Source organism: Ursus maritimus, unplaced genomic scaffold (assembly GCF_017311325.1).
Source record: "Ursus maritimus isolate PB19 unplaced genomic scaffold, ASM1731132v1 scaffold_177, whole genome shotgun sequence".
In the NCBI taxonomy this organism is placed as follows: Eukaryota; Metazoa; Chordata; class Mammalia; order Carnivora; family Ursidae; genus Ursus; species Ursus maritimus.
Window position 1 is genome coordinate 10,374 of NW_024424197.1, and position 24,387 is coordinate 34,760.

The 24,387-nt window shown below is 39.8% G+C and overlaps 1 long non-coding RNA gene across 1 annotated transcript; it reads left to right on the forward strand.

The window, feature by feature from the left end:
• The first annotated feature begins 4,466 nt into the window (after positions 1 to 4,466).
• LOC103656813 lies at positions 4,467 to 24,387 on the forward strand. The gene is made up of 3 exons (XR_005835360.1): positions 4,467 to 4,477; positions 11,902 to 11,959; positions 24,050 to 24,387. It is a non-coding gene; the product is annotated as an uncharacterized LOC103656813 (long non-coding RNA).

The following is a 24,387-nucleotide window of genomic DNA, read 5'->3' on the forward strand; positions in this document are numbered from 1 at the left end:
AGCCCGAGGCTGTCAGTGCCTTCAGCTCTCCAGCCACAATCACCTCTTCTCATCCCCAGCCATTGACTGAGCAAGGTGGTGGTACAAGGACCTAGCCGTTTTCAGGCACACCAGACCCCTCTAATGCATCATCTTTGCTGTGGCGCTTCTGCTAAGCTGGCAGAGACTTTTAGCTCTGTATGGTGGTCTGAGGCTCCCTGGCCACTCCTACTTCCTCATTTCCCTTCCACAGATGTTCCTTTACAGTAAACCAGGGCACTCCTAACTCCACCGCAGTGTCTATACTCAGAGAACTCAGCCTGCAATGATCATTATTCATCTGTTATCAAACATACCGAACTAGCCTGTGTAATAAATTTTTCAGTGAAGGGAAGTATGAGTTAGAACCATAAAACTTAGATGTGAATGGAGGCCTCTCTTCAGTCTGGAATCCTCCTAGGCCATCTACAGGCCGTGCTGTTTCTGGGTGCTAGAGTTGCTCATGTGGTCAGCAGCAGCCTGACTGCTGAGACTCTGGTCCTTATTCTCAGGTCCAGAGTCATTGATTTTCTCTTTGCTTGTGATGTTTTCCCACAATCTGTAGACAGCTCTCTCGGTCCTATAGTCCTGTCTGTGTCCTTGTCTGCAGCTCATGGGCATGTTGAGCTGTACATTCTGTTGCTAGGACAGTGTTTGCATGGGTTCTTATTAAAATATTCCATAGAGAACATACTTATTTTTACTTCTTCTGATTCCCTTTTACCATAATGGCACTTACAACAGAACCTGGTTTTTACGTTTACTTCCTTTTGTGTATTACTCATCTAATACACATGTTGGTGTATATTGCAAGGTGAAGACCACTTGATTTACCCCCCAAAAAGCCATTTATTTGTCTCTGCACAATTTATAGATTGATCGATCCTGCCTGGTGGTTGATGTCTGACTGACAATTTTATGGGTTCTTCAGGCAGCAGATAATGCTGAGTTCACTTGATTTAATACTGAAGTCACTTTTCTTATATTTCATTTACATCAGTTTTCTTATCTTTTCCAGCGTCGTTTAACTTTTTCTAACTAAGTATATATATATATAAATAGTACTGAGTATTTTTAATCTCTGAGACAAATAAACGTGCAAACACCTGGGAAATTCAAAATTTCTTCTTTGACCTGTGCATACTTGTCTCCAGCTTCTGCTCTTCCTTCTTCATTCTTTAAAAAAAAAAAAAAAAGAAGGATTGTTTTCCTATAATATTTTCAGAATGTTATTTCTCTTAGGTTAATCATTTTGAGGATTTACTCTAGTTTTCATAACCATCTTAACTCCTATTATATAAATATAGCTCCTGTCACAGGGTTTAGAGCCTCACAGCTTTTTTTTTGGATTGTTTAATTAATCTCTGTATTTGCTGGAATATGAATTTGCTTCATATGTCAAGGAAGGGAGATATGTGGCTGCTATACTTCCCGCTCTAGAATACCTTTCCGTTAGCTTCAGACATATATATCTGGCTATATACTTTCTGAATCATAATCTTTTTTTTTCCTCAAAAATGTTGAATTCTGTTTGCTTTTTAAAATAGCTATAGTTTAGTCTAGCCCTCTTTATCATGTACTGATTCTTCCCTAAGCACCTGGTCTACTTTGGGACTTCTGTTCTCCATATGGGTGGTATTCTGGTGCCCATTCTACTTGGCTTAGCCTACAGTGAGCCATTGACCACACTGTCTTCTGGAGCTTAATGTTGCAGAGAAAAGGACTATTAGCCTGATTTTTGTTCCTTCATAGATATTCTGCTTTTGTAGATTTGTGTAGGATTTTTAGTTATATACAGAATTTACAACTTTAAACATGCTATATCTAGATATTTATCTCTGTTCAACCTCTTTAGTTCCAGGGAGGCCTTGTGATCCACAGGGTTACAGTGGGGTGATCACCCCCCTTTCTTTATCCCTTTCTTCTCCTACCGATCTTCCTAGTTCTTATGTTCCATAGATGAGAGAAACCATATGATAATTGTCTTTCTCTGCTTGACTTATTTCACTTAGCATTATCTCCTCCAGTGCCGTCTGTGTTGCAGCAAATGTTGAGAAATCGTTCTTTTTGATAGCTGAGTAATATTCCATTGTATATATGGACCACATCTTCTTAATCCAGTCATCTGTTGAAGGGCATCTCGGCTCCTTCCACGATTTAGCTATTGTGGACAGTGCTGCTGCTATGAACATTGGGGTGCATATGGCTCTTCTCTTCACTACGTCTGTATCTTTGGGGTAGATACCCTGTAGTGCAATGGGTGGATCATAGGGTAGCTCAATTTTTAACTTTTTAAGGGACCTCCACACTGTTTTCCAGAGTGGCTGTACCAACTTGCATTGCCACCAACAGTGTAAGAGGGATCCCCTTTCTCCACATCCTCTCCAACATTTGTTGCTTCCTGCCTTGTCAGTTTTTGCCATTTTAACTGGCGTAAGGTGGTATCTCAATGTGGTTTTGATTTGAATTTCTCTGATGGCTAATGGTTTTGAGCATTTTTCATGTGTCTGTTAGCCATTTGTATGTCTTCATTGGAAAAGTGTCTGTTCATATCTTCTGCCCATTTTTTAATTTGATTATTTGTTTCCCATGTATTGAGTTTCAGCAGTTCTTTATAAATCTTGGATAGTAGTCTTTGATCTGTAGTGTCATTTGCAAATATCTTCTGCCATTCTGTGGGCTGCCTCTTAGTTTTTTTGACTGTTTCCTTGACTGTGCAGAAGCTTTTTATCTTGATGAAGGCCCACAAGTTCATTTTTTCTTTTGTTTCTCTTGCCTTTGTAGATGTGTCATGAAAAAGTTGCCATAGCCGTTGTTAAAGAGGTTGCAGCCTATGTTCTCCTCTAGGTTTTTGATGGGTTCCTGTCTCACATCGAGGTCTTCCATCCATTTGGAGTCAATCTTTGTGGATGGTGTGAGAGAGTGGTCAAGTTTCATTCTTTTGCATGTAGCTGTCCAATTTTCCCAGCACCATTGATTGAAGAGACCATCTTTTTTTCCACATTTTTATTCTATTTGAAAGGATTCCCTTTGTTCCCCTTAAAGCCTTTTCACTTGCTATTGATACTACTTTGCTGTGGGTTTGTGCCCATGCACACCTGATAGATCAGTTTCTGTGCTTTATTGTTAATCTTTCTGTGTTTGAAAGCCAGGTCTGAGTGACTTGGTCTTTGGTAGAGGAACTTAGCCTATTTGTATTTATGATTTTTTATGTGTGATAATCAACATTTTTGGGTTTTTTTTCTACTTTTGTCTGTTGAGGGAGAGGTCACTTTCACTTTATCGAATGAACTTTGTGATTTGGAAAATATGCTTTCTATTTTCTATCATTCCAAAAATTATCTTTAGTAATATTATTTAGAATGCCAATTTATTTACTTATTTATAATTTAAATTCAATTAGCCAATATACAGCACATCACTAGTTTTTGATGTAGTGTTCAGTGATTCATTGGTTGCGTATAACACCCAGTGTTCATCACATCACATGTCCTCCTTAATGCCCATCACCCAGTTACCCCATGCCCTCGCCCCAGTCCCTTTCCACAACCCTCAGTTTGTTTCCCAGAGTCAAGAGTCTCTCATGGTTTATCTTCTCTGATTTCTTCCCATTCAGCTTTCTCTTCCTTCCCCATGATCCTCTGTGCTATTAATAATTATCTTTAAATTAGCAAAGTACCATTCAGAACTTTTTTCTTCTAATTATTCATATCAAGAGTAAAGCAGTACTTGATGATAGTCCCATGCTTTTACTTTTATCCCATATGTTTTTGGTACTTCTCACTTCTCAGCTATTTTAAGTATTTTGTATCTGTAACACCCAGTGCACCATGCAATACGTGCCCTTCTTAATACCCATCACCAGCCTACCTCATTCTCCCACCCCCCTCCCCTCTGAATCCCTCAGTTTGTTTCCCAGAGTCCATAGTCTCTCATGGTTTATTCCCCCTTCCGTGTTTTTATCTCCATGTAATATTTTCTGATTTCAGCATGTAACTTATTTGTGCATCACCATTTTCTTTATTTTTCCAGATCTTAAAAAAGATTCACTGTCCTCTTGGATCTTTTAAGAACATGACTCAGAAATTCTTTTAAAAAAATTACCTTATTTCAGCAAATCTCTTTCAGAAGGAGGAATCTCCATTTCTCTCTAGGACGGTCTCCTCCTTTGCTACATATTCTGGATATGTTCTGCTTTCATGGGAGGGGAACCACCCCTCCCCCTCCTGACTCCTTGCAATTTCATCTGTGCTTTAAGCAGTGATTTCTCTAAGTGTTTTGGTTGTAGATGGGATCCTTTACCCTTTCTGGGTTTTAATTGCTTAATGTGGTTTTCAACATTTTAATATTGGTTGGTTTCTAAAATATAGGAGGGAGAAATTAGAGGTCCCTCCATTTTTATTATATTCCGTTTTTCCTTTAGGTGTCTTTGTCCTGTATTTTAGTCTCTCTTTTTGAAGTGTTTTCATTCATTCATTTTTACCTTAAACGAGGAAAGTATTGCCTCTTTGTTTTTTTTTTTAAAGATTTTATTTATTTATTTGACAGAGATAGAGACAGCCAACGAGAGAGGGAACACAAGCAGGGGGAATGGGAGAGGAAGAAGCAGGCTCATAGTGGAGGAGCCTGATGTGGGGCTCGATCCCATAATGCCGGGATCACGCCCTGAGCCGAAGGCAGACGCTTAACCGCTGTGCCACCCAGGCGCCCCGAAAGTATTGCCTCTTAAGTGATGATCTAAATCAAGCATTACGGTTTACTGTAATGTTTGGAAGCACAATTCCACGCTCAGTTCTTTATCAAGTACCTACTTGTCAGGTTCTGTGTTTCCACCATGTTAGAGTGTGAGCACCTTCCCTAAACTGGGGCATTTCCTTATGTCTGCCTATACACGTGAACTAAAATTAGAATTCCTGTTGTCTTCCTCTTTTTCATTTCCCACTCATTCCTCTCATTGTGCATGAAGTTCTTATTAGGAAACATGAGGTGCCAGGTACTGTTCTTGGAGTTGGGGATACAAGATGGCTAATAGAGGGTCCCTTCTCTCAAGAAATGTAGCACCTAGCAGTGGGGTGGGCCCTGTGTCCATCTAGCTAGCAAGCATGCTGGTGAGGGGTGTGGTGAGAGGTTTGGTTGAAGTGGACCCTTCTTGGTCTTAAAGACTGAAGAGGATGTAACAAGGTGGAGCTGTGCTTTCCTCGCTCAGTAACAGCATGGTTGGTCGCTAGATGGGTACTGTACTGTTCTGGAAGGGATTCATATATGAAGAAAAGCACTACCTTTTTCGCTAAAAACATAGTCATCTATATTTCACATTATGCAGTTCCTTATTTTAGCTCCTTTCTCTTAAATTTAAGTTCTCAAATAAGGTTGACTCCCAGAGTTCAATGCAGATATTTTGTCCACACCGAGGGTTGAGTCATTGTTAGTAGAGATGCGTGGTAGGCCCATGACAGCTGAAGAACAAGTTGCCCTCTCTGTAGGTCTACCTGAAGCATCCGCTTCCAGCCTCCTTCTGCTGTGAGTCTGTCTGAAACCAACTGTCCTTGTGGCTCGGTACTCATCGTGTTTCCTTTAAACCCAACTGCCCAGTTGCCAGAAGTTTTCTGACCTTTTATTACTCCAAAGGTCAAGTAACTAAGACTTAATGTTCTTGTAAACCAAACTCCCTATTTTTTCCCTTGTCAGCACTTCCTTTACCTTGACTATGTCATTTGGTTTCAGGGAGAGTTGTACCCCATGCTCCCTACTTCTGACATAACAAGTTTAGCTGGCCATTGTTTTGGTAGATGACCTCACATGAGTTAGGATGTAATCTTGTCCTCATTCTCATCGTCCTACCTTTCTAAGTGGAATTGAAATCAAGTGTGAATCGACTGCGATATGTTGCAATCATCTGGTAATAATTTGGGAAAAAATGTTTCCCACAATTCAACGAAGATCAGCAATTTTAAAGACACTATAGCATCTTGTATAAACTCCAGCTTACATTTCACATTATTTTGGTCATGCAGTAGGTTCTGAAGAGAAAAGAACTATGGATAATCAGTTAAAAGAATGACAGATTCCCTGATGTGCTGATCAGTAGTAATACCTTACGATTTCAGGTGTTAGCTACAATGGATTACCATATAGATGCAGCTGAGCACTGAGCATTCAACAGAGCCATGTGTTTTTTGGAAAAGTAATATTTATTCACACTGTGTGGCTTTCTTGAAAATTTTTTTTATTTTACTCTCCAGAGAAACTACAAACAAGATGTCAATAGCTTTATGTGGCATTCCCAGTAGTGTAGCTTAGAATATCGGCTGCAGTAGAAATGGCACGATGTATTTGCTTCAGCAAGGTAGGCTTCATCTGGGACTTTCTGAGGGACAGGCTTAGCAGTTAGACACAGGTGGTCATGTGGGGCTTTATTTTTATTGCCTTCAGAGACTTTAATGCATAAAAAATGGTCCTTGCAATATTTGGGTACACAAAGAAGCATCAGCATGGATGACGTTTCAACCTTTGAGTTGTCATATCCATTTGTTCTGTCCATTTGGGAATGTTCTTAGTAGCTCAGACTACGAACATGGTGTTTCATATTCAAACCTTATTGAGTTTATTTTTGAGTGTCTTTAAAGTCCATCCATTTTATAAATAAGAAAACTTTTATCTAGAAGCGGTGATGATGATAGGCCTGACCTCAGAGCAAGTTGCAGACTACTAGTGGCGACTGACAGTATGCGGGTGTGTAGATACACGTCATCTTGCTATGTTCTTTAGTTTTCTTTATATTAAAAAGACATTTTTCTCTATTGCACATTAAGAAAATAAACCCAAATCAAGGAGACAGATAAGTATTTTGGAAAGCTGAAAAGCATGATTCAGTGCCAAATTGGTTTCCTGACTAAAGTAAAGGTCTGAAGAACAGTGGGCATGCTGCCAAGCATTCATCTAGTCCAATATCAAATCTATCCTGAATCCGTAGAGTAATTCTCTCAGCATCTTCTATACGCTGTTTTAATTTCAAGTGGCTGGATGGGATCAAAAGAATATCCCGGACTGCAGCTGGGGTACCCAGTGCCCTTGGTGGAGAATGCATGAGAAAGTAGGATACTGAGTCACTGCCGTGCCATTCACTCAGGAAGAGTGAACTACAAGGTAGGAAGCAGAAGAAGGCCTGGAAGGACTCAACGGGCTTAGGCTTCAGTCAACATGAGGCAGCAGCCCATTGACAAGAAACAATGTCAGCAGAGACGGTGTCCCTGGAGTCGGGTGCACTGCTCTTAGTACTTCAGCCTCTTAATATGATGAAAATATTCTAATTAATCATTGGAAGATTATTGTGGCAGAGAGATGTGCTGCTCACATCGCCCTTCAAGAAAGAATTTGCTACGGAGCTGCAAGGAGCAGGGTTAGCTGGCAGCCCGAGGCTGTCAGTGCCTTCAGCTCTCCAGCCACAATCACCTCTTCTCATCCCCAGCCATTGACTGAGCAAGATGGTGGTACAAGGAAGCCGTTTTCAGGCACACCAGACCCCTCTAATGCATCATCTTTGCTGTGGCGCTTCTGCTAAGCTGGCAGAGACTTTTAGCTCTGTGTGGTGGTCTGAGGCTCCCTGGCCACTCCTACTTCCTCATTTCCCTTCCACAGATGTTCCTTTACAGTAAACCAGGGCACTCCTAATTCCACCGCAGTGTCTATCCTCAGAGAACTCAGCCTGCAATGATCATTATTCATCTGTTATCAAACATACCGAACTAGCCTGTGTAATAAATTTTTCAGTGAAGGGAAGTATGAGTTAGAACCATAAAACTTAGATGTGAATGGAGGCCTCTCTTCAGTCTGGAAACCTCCTAGGCCATCTCCAGGCCGTGCTTTTTCTGGGTGCTAGAGTTGCTCATGTGGTCAGCAGCAGCCTGACTGCTGAGACTCTGGTCCTTATTCTCAGGTCCAGAGTCATTGATTTTCTCTTTGCTTGTGATGTTTTCCCACAATCTGTAGACAGCTCTCTCGGTCCTATACTCCTGTCTGTGTCCTTGTCTGCAGCTCATGGGCATGTTGAGGTGTACATTCTGTTGGTAGGACAGTGCTCGCGTGGGTTCTTATTAAAATATTCCATAGAGAACGTACTTATTTTTACTTCTTCTGATTCCCTTTTACCATAATGGCACTTACAACAGAACCTGGTTTTAACCTTTACTTCCTTTTGTGTATTACTCATCTAATACACATGTTGGTGTATATTGCAAGGTGAAGACCACTTGATTTTTCCCCCCAAAAAGCCATTTATTTGTCTCTGCACAATTTATAGATTGATCGATCCTGCCTGGTGGTTGATGTCTGACTGACAAAGGTTATGGGTTCTTCAGGCAGCAGATAATGCTGAGTTCACTTGATTTAATACTGAAGTCACTTTTCTTATATTTCATTTACATCAGTTTTCTTATATTTTCCAGCGTCTTTTAACTTTTTCTAACTATATATATATAAATAGTAATGAGTATTTTTAATCTCTGAGACAAATAAACGTGCAAACACCTGGGAAATTCAAAATTTCTTCTTTGACCTGTGCATACTTGTCTCCAGCTTCTGCTCTTCCTTCTTCATTCTTTAAAAAAAAAAAAGATTTTATTTATTTATTTGAGAGAGAGAGCGAGCACAAGCAGGGATAGCAGCAGAGGGAGAGAGAGAAGCAGACTCCCCACTCAGCAGGGAGCCCGATGGTGCGCTCGATCCCAGGACCCTGTGATTATGAGCTGAGCCGAAGGCAGATGCTTAACCGACTGAGCCACCCAGGCGCCCCTTCCTTCTTCATCCTTATTGTCTTTGGAGAACTTCAGTGCACGGATATCTCTAGAGTTTCGTTTTATCTCCTTTTAAGCTCTCTCAGAGGGATCTTATACACACACATATTCAGCTGCTACCTATATCCTGTTACCATCCAAATCCTGCTTCTGCCCTCCAGGCCCATATATCTAATTGTCTAGAACATTTCCTTGAAGAAGTCCATTGACACCTCCATTTCCAGGATGTCCAGAACCAAACTTGACGTGCTTCAGTTCTGGGATTCCTTCTAGATTTGATACCTTAGATAGAAGTATTGCCATTTGCTGAGCCGCTGGGGAGTTATTCTTGAGTCCTCCATTCACCACAAGTACTCTGACTACCGATTTGACAGTTTGCCTACTACATATCACTATTATATGCTTCTCCTCTTTATCTTGCTGACCTCTGTCCAGGCCACTTCATTCCTCCTCTGAAATGCTGCCGTTGCCTCTTCATTGATATCTCTGCCTTTCTTCTCAGCCATCTTCAATTCCCGTCCAGCTGGAACCCGTTCAGTGAATGCACAGTGCTCCATGAGATCATAGCATCACCTGCCTCTCCAGGCCCTTCTCCCCTCCTTACCTACCTGCCAGCCAAGTGGGCTCTCTTGCTGCTGCTGTTCCTTTCAGGTCCCAGGCTGTCTTTGCCTCTTGGCCTTCACACATGCTCTTCCTTTTGTTCCTGTTCTCCACGAGGCTAATTTAATTAATTCTGTAAGTCTCAGCTCAAGTGTCCTTTTTTCCTGGAACCATTCTGTGAAGCTTCTACTGAGATGAGGTGCTCTCCCCCTCACCTCTGCAGCCGCTCAGAGAAATTTCTGTCAGCATTTTTTTTTCCTGAATGATATTTTCTTTATCATCTCTCTTGCCCATTAATCACGAAACCCTTAAAAGGAAGAACTAAATAGTTTATGAATATTTATTTTATTTCTGCATTTCAAATACCAAGCTTGGTATCAAGTGTGTAGGTATTTTTCACTAAATGGGGTATGATATACATGTGCCCATTGTGTGTATATAAGTGTGTTTGAGTGTATGTCAGCGTTAACACGTAGTAAAAGAAGATATAAGATACCCTTTAGAGTTATGGGCTTATGAGATGCTGAGCCAGCATGTTCTAGAGGGAGTCTGAAGTGGAAATGTAGGAGAGAACTCCTGTGATTGTCAGCACGTGATCAGCCACATACTGCTTTTAATATATATAATCAGAAATAGTCTTCAATGTAGTTTAGATAGCATTTTCATCTGTGTAGATGTGTGCTATGAAGAATTTATAAGAAAGGCCATAACTAAATACATTTATATTTTATTATGTTTGTAAAATATTGAAAAATTAGTTATTTTAAGTTATACAGCTTTTATTTATTTATTTATTTGTTTGTTTGGGTTTTCCTTACTAAGTTTAGGGCTTAAAAAATGCCCACCCATTTTAATGTATTTAAATGTAAATACCGTTAAGTCAATGACATGTAAGGAAAGACCCAGGTACATTTTATGTTAACGTGAACAGAGGACCAAGGCAAAGATTAGGATACTTGTAAATCTCAAAACAGTTCTGCAAGTAAAAAGCACGCATAATTCTTCTGCTGAGTATTTATTTGAGCACATGCTATGTGCCAACCGTGCTCTTGGTGCTGGGGACACTTCCGAGAAAAGACAGAGGCGTTCTTGTTCTTGTGGGTCCTCTACTCTGGGGGAGGGAATACCGCCTTCAAATGGGTGAACGTGAAGATCACTTCAGCTAGGGGTTAGGGCTAGGAAGATGACAGAACAGGTGGTAGAGAAAGCATCAGAGCAGGGGTGAGGTGGTGCCCAGAAAGAAGGCCCAGAGAGGCCTCTGTGGGGAGGTGGTGCTTGCAGTGAGAGGGATGGTGAGGCGAGGCCATCGGCACAAGGCTGTGGGTGGAGAAACATCCAGGCCAAGCAAGGAGTCTGCCTTTTAAAGTCCCTCACTTCTGATGGAAGTTTACCTATAATGCCTTTTCTCAGTGGATGTTCTTACCTGTTCACTGTTGTCAAATGAGAACAAATGAAGTAATACAGGTATATGTCACTGACCCAGGGGAACGTTAAGACAAGAAAATGAAAACAAAGCAAAACCTCGGGCTGGCTCAAATGGAGGAGGCAGGTTCTTAGCTGCCTGGAAATATACTTATTCAGGAGAGCTGGATATACATTTTTTACCTTCATCTTTCAATGATGGCTAAGTATTAGCCTAGATAAACCTAGAATGAGGATTTTTCATGGTAAAATAGTGATGCATTATCAATACCAAGAAATATATTTTGATCAGTTTTTGGATTTCTACACTTCTTAAAAAGGTAGGTGCAGATAAAATACAAAGAATCTTATGACCCAAGAGTGACTTGACTAAAAATAAACTTAGAGTGGGGAAAAAAAAAAAGGTATTTGGGTTTTTTTTTTTTGAAAAGCTGCTTTTATTAGCCAAATACTCTTGTGCATCGTACGTTCATTCTTTATTGTATCTTCCAATGTGTGGGGTGAAGGGGGTAGAATTCCTAACTGCAATCCTAACCTTATTTTTAGCTATTAATTTCAAGAAATTCTTGGCAGCAATTTCATTTCGTTGTTCATCCATGTGCTCATGATCTTATACTCCTTGTTGTTCATCTTTCTTCCGACTCTGGTCCTTGTCCAGAGACTAATAATGATGATAATGGAATGGGGAAGTGGAAGGTGAAAAAGCAGAAACCGGGGAATCTGGCCTTTGAGAAATTATTACTTTAATATGAACTTAAGCAATGGCTATGATTCAGTTAAGATAAAATGATGCTTTTAGGGTTTTTTTCCCTTCTTTTTCTTGTTTTCTTTTAGGAGGAATTAAACGTGGGACAGTGATGCCTTTAAGGCACTCAGGGAAGGAAGGTTGCTTGGGGCAAGTAAAAGACACTGTCCCATGGGCTACAGGGTCAAGTGCACTATTTATGTTATTAGAAATAGTTTTTTTTTCTTTTCTGAAATACACACACACACACACACACAGCACTGTCATGAAATGTGTAGTTTATTTTCTCTTTATATCTTAACAATTTTTAAATTTGTTTTATAGAAAATACTGCAATTTCTACCTGAACGAATTTTCTTTCGATGGCATTACCAGAGTATAGGTAAGAACAATTTAAAGATTTTTAAAGTGATATAGATTTCTTCCAGTCGAATTTTCAAAATGTTTTCTATAATTAGCACCATCAAGATTAGGTTATAACAAGGGATGGTAAGAAGGGTATGCTGGTTAAAAGTAAGACAAGTCCAACCTGGATGTTGGAGGAAAACAGAATATCTATCTTGCCACAGGTGCTCCTTAAAAAGGACGCTTCATAGACCAGCAGCATCAGCCTCACCTGAGAGCTAGAAAATGCAGAATGTCAGGCCCATGCCAGACCTACCAAATCATAGGCTGCGTTTTTAACAAGAGCTCCAGGGGACTCTTGTGCACAAAATTGTTTGAGAAACAGTTGATCCAGAGTATTTTCAAGTAATTGTTCATTTTTTTCTTACAAAAATATCTTGTTCTTCAAGATTTTATCATCGATGCAGAGTTACTCTGTTTGAATGCTTTAGGGTGTGGCAGCGGGAGGGAACTTGAAATATAGCCATGTTACCACGTCTGCCCTTTCTCTGCAGCTCTTGACATCGAACAATGTTGCCTCTCGATTTAATATTCATGGCACAACTGGTGTAACTTGTGCTACTGACTGTGACTCCTCCTTTTTGTTTAGAGAGTGTCTGGTTTGGTCTTTCGCCTTTGAAGACCTAGTTCCTCCCTTTTTCCTCCTTGCCAGATGATCATATTTGGGAGAACATAACCTTATAATGGGATCTTAACTCTCTGATCATTCATTCATTCATTCATTCATTCAAATACCTCTTGAGGGAGAAACAAAGTCCTGGGGCAGAAGCAAAGAATATCTCACCATGCTTGTATTGTATAAGCTGATTGCCGGGGTGGGGGATAGGTGAGAAAAAAAAATAATTACAGTATAATTGTCACTACGAAAAGTGTAATGGTAGCAAGAAGATCAACAGTTCTATTCAGAGGACTTGAGGAAGGCTTCAAGAGAGGTAATCTCTACCTGAGCCTTGAAATAGGAGTGTGGAAAGGGTTTCCTAGATGGGAGATCGATCTGTGAAAGACATGGGACCTGAAAGAACATGGCACATTCAGAGGGTATTTCAAAATTCAGAATCCCAAATTTAATTTAGTACTATTTATATGAAAAATATAACTGACCCTTATAGAAACTGAACTGTTTAGTGAAATATATATAATAAATACATCTACTTAACTGAATGATGATATCATTACTTGAGGGTAGATGCCTTGGTCTTTAAATCTTTCAAATACACAAAGAAGGTTTCCCTTTAAATTTTAGCGTTATCAATAGCATTTCTGTTAATTGCTACTTCGACATTGTGTATTTAAAGTAAAAACTTAAAAATGAAATGGTAGGGGCGCCTGGGTAACACAGTGGTTAAGCGTCTGTCTTCAGCTCAGGGAGTTATCCTGGAGTTCAGGGATCGAGTCCCACATCGGGCTCCTCCCCTGGGAGCCTGCTTCTTCCTCTCCCACTCCCCTGCTGTGTTCCCTCTCTTTCTGGCTGTTTCTCTGTCACATAAATAAATAAAATCTTAAAAAAAAAATGAAATGGTAAGTATAATCTGAAGGGGAATCATAGGGATTTGTAACACTCCGTGGTGTAGGAGAAATAGATGAAAATGAGAAATAACTGCATGCAGACCTTTTTATTTGTGCTAGATATAATCCGTTCATTCTGTTTATATCGTATGTATGAAAACCCTACTCATTTTCTACAGAGAGTACTTTAAAATGTCTGAAGCTTAATAGCCCCCCTCAGCCTGAATAAACTTACTGGGAATGGGTGTAGAAACTCATTTGCTCTTTGTGTTGTGAAACTTTATGTATCTAGGAGGTGGTCTATGGGATTACCTTAATTCTGGCTACTATGACCACATGGACTGGTTAAGATTGCAGGTACAGTTAGCTTTTTACCCAGTTTAATAGTGTCTGACTGAGAACAGTGACTCTTGGGTTGGGATTGCAGAGTACTAGTCTCCTGAGCCAGCATAAGAACAGGTGCTGTTTATCTAGTTTAGTGTGTAGAATAAGCGAGTTTATCTAGTGTATGGAATAAGCGTCTATGTAACACAGTCAGAATGAGTCATGTTTTAGAATGTTGACGTATAAGGGGCGCCTGGATGGCTCAGTCGTGAAATGTCTGCCTTCGGCTCAGGGCGTGATCCCAGGGTCCTGGGATCGAGCCCCACATCAGGCTCCCTGCTGAGGGCCTCCTTCTTCCTCTCCCACTCCCCCTGCTTGTGTTCCCTCTCTGGCTGGCTGTCTCTCTGTCAAATAAATAAATAAAATCTTAAAAAAAAAAAAAAGAATGTTAAAGTATGAGCATTTGCATATAAAATCATCCTTATTTTGATGCTTATATGCTTAATACTTGAATCAAACAGGCTCTTTTCAGATAAATGTATTTTTGCATGATTTATCAAACTGGGTAGAAGTTGGTGGTTAGGTCTCCAGACCTTTTATTATGATCTTCAGGCTGTATGTACTTTGGAATCAGAATTTTTCAGATTTTAGAATTGCACTGTGGTCTATTGACGTTCAAGAAACATTAACACAATGTTGATGTCTATATGTAACAGCCCAGGGGACTGGACAGCACCCTGTAACCAAGAGAATTCTTATTTCTGTAGCCTAAGATATGACTATTTGGCATCAGTGGGATAACTACATCCAAAATAACCTCAGGTTAGTCAGGTGTTGCCACCACATGAGTTCAGATGCAGATCAGGTCCTGTCCACTAGTGAATTACACACAAAAAGCTTTTGTTTTCATAGCTTCTTGGATTTTGAAATTGCTGATAAGGGATTGTGGATGAGCAGTTCTACACGTTTTCTTGACCTCATTCTCTTGCATTCTTCTCAGTTTATTTGGATTTGTTAAAATGGCTACCATTTTGTCACTCAAGGTCTTGACCAAGTTAGTTATAAAAACTGAGACTATAAGGAAACACCAGGTTTCAAAAGGAAGGAATGTGCGTTCAATATTTCCATAGCATCGGTATCTTCTGGACTTCCTCGAAACCTCTTGGGGCTAGGACAGGAAGCTTTTCACTAGTCTATTCCAGACATTCTACATACCTAGTATCCCTCATTTTAGATCTCTTATATTCTAGATATCTAATATTTCTTACCTAATCTGAAGACCACTCCTGTATAAACTACTTAATTAAATGTTACCATGGCTGGTAGTGGCCAAGGTACTCTGGAATACTGAGTTAGAACCTTGAAGCTGGGTTCACACACCACTGATTTGGTATGCTTCCTGTCACACACTACAAATAATGTCCCTAAGTATAGAAACCTAAAATAAGAGCAACTCCTATATTCTTCAAGTCTTCAAAGTTCTCAGACCTATCAGATAGCCAGGTTTATACAGAGAAAGAAGAAGTTAATTTGAAGCATCAAGTGCCACAGTGTGAAGTCCATTTGAAGTCAGTTTCTTATCCTGCCATCTTGTTTTGTCAGTAGCAAAGAGAGAGGTTCTGTTTCTCTCTAAACTGTTTTTAGAGGGAGAAAGTAGTCTACACATTTCTCTATGCGTAAAGATGTAAAGGCTGGCTCCTTGCTATATATAAGCCATTGAATGAGGAAGCCTGTTTGGACTCTCAGTGTTGTCATGTGAAATGAACACCGTTCATTATTCCAGGCATCTAGAGATACTGCTTCAAGTGAGGTTTAGAGGGTAGGAAGATAAGGGAGGTGACTGACAGAACACTCACCAACTGTGATGTCTGCCAACCTCCTACTCAACTGTTTGTACGTTCCCATGACTAATGATGAATGGGAAGATTTTCCTAAAGTCAATTTTAGGCCAATACGTCATGGTGGACAAGGGTGGGCACTTGAAGCCTTATCTCTGTAATAATGAGAGCTGATAGGATGTGAGGAGATGATAAAGAATGGCACATCAGTAAACCAAGAATATTTGGTGCAGGGACAGGCTCTGGCCCCCTTTCATGTGCCCATGCGTCATCAGTACAGGATTCAAGTTCTGTGGGTTTGCTTTAAGAGGGTTTACTGCTCATGAGTCTCTAGGAAGCACATTTTCTGTCCCGTTCGGCGTACAGTGCTATGCCTGTATGCGGTAAATGTTTGCTGTGGGTGGAAGGATTTGTTTTGTACTAGAGATGTTTTCTATCAAAAATCTTCAAAATAAGTAGCCCTTGAGTTTAAAGGAGTGGGCTCAAATGGAAGGTTCACAGAGTGCCTCATATGTGTTTTTTATAGGAGTCGTTATTCATCTAGTTTGCTCAGCCAGGTTCTTCTGATACATAATATAAAAACCAATGCATAATACACTGCAGATTTGTTTATGACTTTTTAAGAGTATCCCTTGCATTATGTCTGGGGCTACCCAGTGGCCTGACAGTGCGTGGGATGTGAACACAACCTCTGAGCAGCCTTCTTTCTCAAAGTTTCTACAGCTCACTGAGCTCTAACTACTGCTGGGGAGCCTGAGCCCGACAGCCCTCCCTGGGTCCCTCATAGTCAGGACACACCACAGCCCCCTCTTCCTGAGGAAACAGGGTCTTCTGTGCACTTGACACTAGGACTCCCCCAGAGATGCATCTCGGCCAGGCTGAACTACGGGGACCCTGCATGCCTTTGTGTCTACCAGGTGATGGCTGAGCCTAGTGCCCCTTTGACCCACTTGGTGTCTTCCCAGGGTCCTCTCTGGGGTGCTTTCGTTATCGTTACCCTGCATTTCTTGCCCTCCTTCCCACTTTGTACTCAGTCCTCTGGAAATCCTCTTACTGGGTTAAGCCACAGCCCTCGAGCCTCAGCCTCTTGATTTCACCTCCTCGGCTCTTTGAACCCTGGCTTTTCTCTCAGGCTTCTTTGTCTCCCTCAGGCCTGTGGGGGTGAGATCGTGGTCTTTCTTTTCTCCAAGGCCCATTCCAGACCTCATCCACCACCCCCTCTGTAGAAACATCTCCCTTGACTAGAACTTGTCCTTCCTCGTTGCCACCATGTTTTGTGATCTTCGGCTTAGTTGCCTTTTTTTTTTTTTTAAATGGCTTTGCTGTCTCCAAGTCCTTTGCCTTCATGCCAAGTTACCCACCAGCTCCTTGACTGCTCACCCTCCATGGTTTCCTGACTTTATCTTCTGCCCCCTTGTCATCATGCAGACCTGTATCTGATCACAACCTCTGTCCTTCTGATCTTTCATTTAGTTACTTGCTGGCCACCTCCTCTGTGTTTTCCTTTTTGAAAAAGCAGTTCTTTTTGGGGAGTATAATTGACATACAATAAACTATTATGTGTAGATAATGTTAATTTTGAGAAGTTTTGACATAGGTTTATACATAACATCATGACCATCAAGAGAATGTGAAATCATTATGACAATCAAGAGAATGAACATAGCCATCATTCTCAGTGATTTTCTCATGCCCTTTTCCCACCTCCCTGCCCAGTCTCCAGGTCACCACTGATCTACTTTTTGTCGTTATAGATTAATTTGATTTTCTAGAATCTTATGGAAATAGAATCGTGCAGTGTGTACTCTTCTTTGTTTGGCTTCTTTTACTCAACATAATTATTTTGAGATTCTTCTGTGTTGGTGCATATATTAATAGTTCATTTCTGAGTAGTACAGTATTCCATTGTATAGATACACCATAGTTTGTGTATCCAGTCCCTTATTGATAGGCATTTGGGCTGCTTCTAGTATTTGAATATAAACAAAGCCACTGTAACATTTGTGTACAAGTCTTTATGTATACATGTGCTTTCCTGACTCTTGAGAATGGAATGGCTGAATCATATCAAGTTATATGTTTAACTGCCAGACTCTTCCCATAGTGGCTGATATTCTCAACAGCAGTATGAGAGTTATTGTAGTTATTGTAGTTATTTTACATTCTCATTGACACTTAGTGTGATCAGTCTTTTTATTTTAGTGGTAGTGGTATGTTATTGTGGTTTTAATTTGCATTTCTCTAATGACTAATGATCTTGAGCATCTTTCATGTGGTATTTGCCAACTGTATGTCTTTGGCAGTGTGTATGTTTGAATTGATGGGACTTTTTTTTATGAAAACATTTATTTATTAATTTTTATCAGGTTCAATTAGCCATCATTAGTTTTTGGTGTAGTGTTTGGCGATTCGTTAGTTGCGTATACCACCCAGTGCTCATCACCACAGGCGCCCTCCTTAATACCCTTCACCCGGTTACCCCATTCCCCACCCCCTCCCTTCTGTAACCCTCAGTTTGGTTCCCGGAGTCCAGAGTCTCTCGTGGTTTGTCTCCCTCTCTAATTTTTTCCCATTCAGTTTTCCCTCCCTTCCCTTGTGGTCCTCTGAGCTATTCCTCATGTCCCACATATGAGTGAAACCATATGATAATTGTCTTTCTCTGCTTGACTTATCTCACTTAGCATAATCCTCTCTAGTTCCATCCATGTCGATGCAAATGGTGGATATTCATCCTTTCTGATGGCTGAGGAATATTCCATCGTAGATATGAACCACATCTCCTTTATCCATTCATCATTTGAACATTTTTTTAATTGAGTTGTTTGTCTTCTTACTATTGAATTTTGGAAGTTTCTTATATATTCCAGATTTAAGTTCTTTGTCAAATATGTGACTTGGAAATCTTTTCTCCCCATCTCTGACCTGTCTTTTCATTCCCTTAGTTGTGTCCTTCAAAGAGTAAACTTTTAAAAATTTTTATAAAGTCCAGTTTATCAGTTTTTCTATTGTGGATCGTGTCTTTGGTGTCCCGTCTAAGGAATCTTTGCCTAAGCCAAGATCACAAAGACCTTCTATGTTTTCTTGTAGGAATGCTATAGTTAGTATGATTCACATTTAGGTCCTTGATTCCTTTTGAGATTAATTTCAGATTCCTCCAGTGGACTGCTGCTCCCGAGTGCTTATTGTAGATACTGTAGTGCCAGAAAGTTCTGTGTTCCTGCTCAACTGGCAACTTTCAGCACACCTTGTACGCCAGCACCCCAAAGGGGGTTTCTCTGTGTTCTTGTACTTTTCCTGGTGTGGTATACTGTCTTTGCTTATTAATTGGCTTGAGGCATGATACAGAGAGAATTTTTTAAAAATTAAAACCAAATAAGAATCCATTTTCTAATGCTAAAATTAGATTAAAACTATCTTTGTGAACTAGTGGCCTTAAAAAGATATCTAAAAGATTGTTACTTTGTCAAGAGAAATTGTCAAGCATTGCAGTTCTCAGAACTAAAAGTAAGCTAAGCGAAAATTTTGAAAATGTTGCTGAATTTCTTCCATTAAAGCCAGGAAAGTAAAATTATAATGTATTCTGTGTTATAAACAAAATACTTAAGCTAATGATGAGTTTTAATCTTTTTTGATTGTTTAATATTGCGATTTTTTTTTCAATGTTTAAATGTTCTGGAAAAAAACATTAAAAATACATAAAAACATATCTATAGTGGTACACATTTTTCCTTTTACCTTAAGCTTCAGTGTGGCTTAGCTGAACACTGGTACTTATTTCAACTTTAATAATGTTCATCACGGATTTTTTTGCATTAATTTTGATTTTTAGAAAGTATTGTATTAAAATATTACTTACTTTGATTACTGAGTTTTGGTGTCCCCTTAAATCTTGTGCAGACCCCTCACTCTTCTTGTCCTAGACCCAGCCCTCCTGAAAAGCAATAAGACTCACATTCAAAGAATATTTATAAAATACAATCAAAGTTAGCCAATAGAAGTTAGAAGTTCATAGAATCAGTTCAACCCTAGCAGTCTGACTTCTGACTCTGGCTTGTAACTGCCAACCTGTACTGCTTCACACATACAGGAGTTTCTGAATACAACAAGATGGGCTACATCAAATATGTATGTATTCATTTTCTATTGCTGCTCTAACAAATTATCAGGTGAATTTCAAAAAAAGTCAGGGACTATTGGCAGATATGGATCAGACAGTCTGTATGTCTCTTTGTAAAGGCTGTCTTTTCTATAAGTTTTTTTTTCTCTCCGTGTAGAAATGAGTGGATAAAGAAAGGGGGGGTAATCAGAAGGGGAATGAAACATGAGAGACTATGGACTATGAGAAACAAACTGAGGGTCTCAGAGGGGAGGGGGGTGGGGGAATGGGATAGACCGGTGATGGGTAGTAAGGAGGGCACGTATTGCATGGTGCACTGGGTGTTATACGCAACTAATGAATCATCGAACTTTGCATTGGAAAGCGGGGATGTACTGTATGGTGATGAACATAATATAATAAAAATTCATTAAAAAAAAAAGAGAAATGAGTGGATATAGGCAGCTGTGGGTAGGCCAAATGTAAAAGTTGAAACTGTGGACCTAGTCAAAGAAGAGAAAGGGCTGACGAGCCCCAGTGCTCATGCACAATGACCAGGAGAAAGTGTTTCCAAGAATGTGTTGCAAGATGATGGATTTGCCAGATGTCCGGAAAGAGAGCTGTGTGTGCAGAATTTATCTCAAATCTCTTGAGTGGAGTGTCTGTTGACAGTGCCAACCACATGAGGTCCTCATGGGCATACTGGAGCCAGTATTAAACTAAGGCACACCGGACTTTGTCGAAGAATGGATGCACATGGCCCCAGGTTAAGGAGAGGTATGGGGTAAAACAGTCCCATGAGCACAGGCACTTGAACTGTAGCTGTGAGAGAGCTTAGCCCAGTAAGTGCTGGCTGTAGACCAAAAATTACTGGAGGTGGTTTGGTGACCGGAGAAGTAGAGGGAGGAGGGCACTTTAACTTCCCTTACTCATTTACAAACCATTGGTAATTTAGTGCTGTACTATGGTCATAACAATGGTGAGTTTCCACTAAGCCTCAGTATTCTAAGTGGCACAAGAGTTAGAAAATTGTATGCATTTAACTAACATGCATGTATCTATCCACATAAAGATGATCTGTAGATATTTGTCAAGACTGGTTCTGTTTCTTGGTGGAACATCTCTTTAAAATACAGTGGTGGGGAAAATATGGTTTGATGTCCAAGTTTTAATTATTGCATAAAACTTCTCATCAGCAGATCTAAATAGTTCTTTTTTCCCAGAAAAATTTGGGAGGACATGTTCTCTTGCCTAACTTCCAATATATTTTCATTTAAAAAAAATTACTTCCTTCTTTAAGGTTAAGATCCCGTTTAGAGCCTACATCTGCTATTTAGTTGGGTTGCAAAGCCATCTCCATACTAAGACGTGAACACATTTATAGGATGATAGGTAATATGTTTCCGTCCTCGTAAGAGAGACTTTTGTAGTTGAAGTGGGATGCAGCACCAAAGTTTTTGCAGTTGACTGGTGTAGTTCTGAGTAAACTTTGATTCCTTCTCCTTGACAGTGACCAGAGTTCCGTTAGAGGACTGAACCCATAAATGTGATTGTCACCACAAGGAAAGAAATGTGCTGTTTTGAATATTTACAAAATGTTCTTGTAAAAATGTTCTGTGAGCATTAGTTTTATTTTTAACTTTAGAGATTTAAAAAAATCATTTATTTTATGCATGATGAGATATTTACACATAATCCATGGCGGGCATGTATGTTACTTTAATATGAATCATTTTGACTCTTTTAAGAGTTTTGAAGAGGTTCATACTTAAAGTACTTTGATCTTAAAGATATCTCTCTCCTATGACACTGCTTTTTTTCCGACGGTCATCTTTCTTTTATTTATTAAAAATTGTATCTTTTGTCACAAGTACATATTTTCTTTCTAAAACCGATCTTTTAAAATATATCTTAATCCATTTTGAGTTTTTTTGTGTGTATGGTATAAGTTTATGTACTTTATTTCTAACTCGGTTTTGAACTTTCAGGCTCAACTTTAAAGAAGCTTCTACGCACTGGAAATTCTATTAAAGTATTTATTTTAGGTGAATGTGCAATGGCATTTTGCATCACTCTTAAATTTATCAGTGCCACAAAGTGACAAAAGTAGGCCATTTTGAGGGGAAAAAAAGATCTTTAAAAACCACTCAACTTACTTTTTATTTTAAATTGAAAATTATATGGCAAATATTGTTAGAGTTTTTGTTCTTATCTCATAACTTACTGTGATAGACATTTTAAATATTATTCAGAGAACAGGGCTTGGGATTCAGGGTTTGGAATTTGGAGTTCTAATTTTTATTATGCTGTGTATAGTCAGGGAACAATTTTCAAGGCGCTAACTGCTCCACTTTTATCATCAGGAAAGGGAAGGGGTTGGAGTACCTCTCCGAGCTTCAGCGTTCCTGTGCTGGATTCTTTTCACCCCAGTAATCTTGTTAAAATTATAGTTGTCTCTGAATGATTTTTGCTGGTTTTGAGAACCCTTGTTGGGGAAGAGAGCAGCAGAGCCTTCCTGTTGAATGTTTACCTCTTTGCAGCACATCGATCTTGTACTTTAGGTTAACATTGGCTCATTTTAAAATGAACATACCTTTTATAATGATATATACTATTCGATGCTAGATAAGATGACCCTAAAACATAAATGGCAAAAGAAGCCAGCCAGAGATACGTATTTTATGGGAGGTTATTCCCTTGTAGTTCTGTGTGTACCTTTGATAAGTTCAAATACTTTTTGTTTTATACTTATTTAAACACTCATAGCCACTTAAATTTGATGTTAACTATTTCTTACATGTTGAAAAAGGGAGGTGAACTATTCTTAGCTTCACAATAGATTCCATATTTTATCCCTCCTATTTCAATTAATAGTCTTATAGTTAAAACTTATCAGGTTGTGACCTCATGTTTATTATTGGCCTTATTTACATTTTGTTAACTGAAATACAGTTAACATAAAAAGTTGGTGACATAATAGTATTTTGTAGAAACTTACCTCCTGTTAAATTTAACATGATTTGGTTAGATATACATACAGCCGTGTCATTTTTTTATCTCTTGTATTCCGCAATGTCACCACTTATTTTGCCTGCTTGGGGAAGGGGGATGGGTGTGAGTGGTCCTAAAGTTTTGTGCACAGCAGTGGTGTGTCCATGGGCATGTCTGAGAGTGTGTCCTGGAATCCACTGTTGATGGGGTAGAACTGTCTCCAGACAGGGTGTCTGCCTTAGTGTATTTGACTTCTATGGGGAGTCAGCCAAGCTTGCTTTTTTCCTTTTCCTTTTCCTTTTCCTTTTCCTTTTCCTTTTCCTTTTCTTTTTCCTTTCCTCCTCTCACTTTCCCTCCCCTCCCCTCCCCTCCCCTTCTTCCTTTAGCTTTCCTGCAGAGCCTCATGTTTGGCTTAAACACTTCCTCTTGAGGAATCTGCACCACCTTGGTGTAGTTGAGAGGAGATCAGCCAGTCCCTCACCTGCCTACATTTGGAGCTCACTGCATCTTTCAGCTTCATCTGACATGTTTTTCATCTTTTTTGCTTATTTCATCTCTTTTATTGGTGTTATCCTTTCAGCCATTTAGAAATCCAGAAACGGAAGTTCTTACCTGTGTTTATAAATTTTAAGAATGGGATGGAGCTGAAAGTAAGTGTAGAGGAGAATAAAGGGCCCATATGCCTGTACTGATGCATTCCACCAAGTCATACTGGTCGTTCAGAGCCCAGGGAAGCTGTTGGAGAGAGCAGAGTAGGGACATGAGGCAGGGAAATGGAGAGCTGCCCTGTCCCATTGAACCAGGTCTTCAAGGTTTTATTTAGCTCTAAGATTTTTCAAGGACACTGCATTATACATGTGAATGTTGTAGTGATATGACATAAACCCTATTCAAAGCACAGTGTAAATTTGGAGGAAAATTATCTTTGCATTGTTTTTGAGGATACCGACTGTTGATGATACAGGCACTGTTGTAACTCACTTAACCCTGTACAAGTGCTTTGTGGTAAATTCTGTTATCATCCCTATTTTACAGAGGGGGAGTCTAATGCATAGAGAAGTTCAGTGGTTCTCCACTGCCCACAGCTAAGCCAGCAAGCAGCAGAGCCTGAATTCAAGCCCAGGCACTGTGGGTCCAGACCCCAAGCTCTTAATCCTTGTGCTTCTTGCAGCATGCCTGCTTCCTTGTCACTAAGAATTTAACAGTACCTTTAACTTCTAGTTTTTCTTTCTCAGAACTGATTCTGCATTGCAGTGCATCTCTGCATAACCAAGTAAGTGTTTAATTTTGTCACCTTTAATTTTGCTTTTAGATAAGATGTGAAGGAATCAGGCTGTTTCTTCTGCGGCTTCAAGCACTTCAGACACACTGTGCAGAAGAGCAGGTGCTGATTTTTGCCTTCCTCATGCCTGGTTTCCTAGCGATCATGTCATCCAGAGGGCCCTGTACACTGGAGACACTCATCAGTCCTAACCCTAGTGTGGCTGATGGTGAGGAGCATTAGCAGACCTCACAGGTTGAAATGACTCTTGAAGTTACATTGAGGAATTCCTCGGTTTGCCATTTTCCTGAATAGAAATCTTTATTTCATAGATGGGTTCAAAGGAGGAATTACTCCCTGCTCATGTTCACAGTAAAGTCTTATGGACA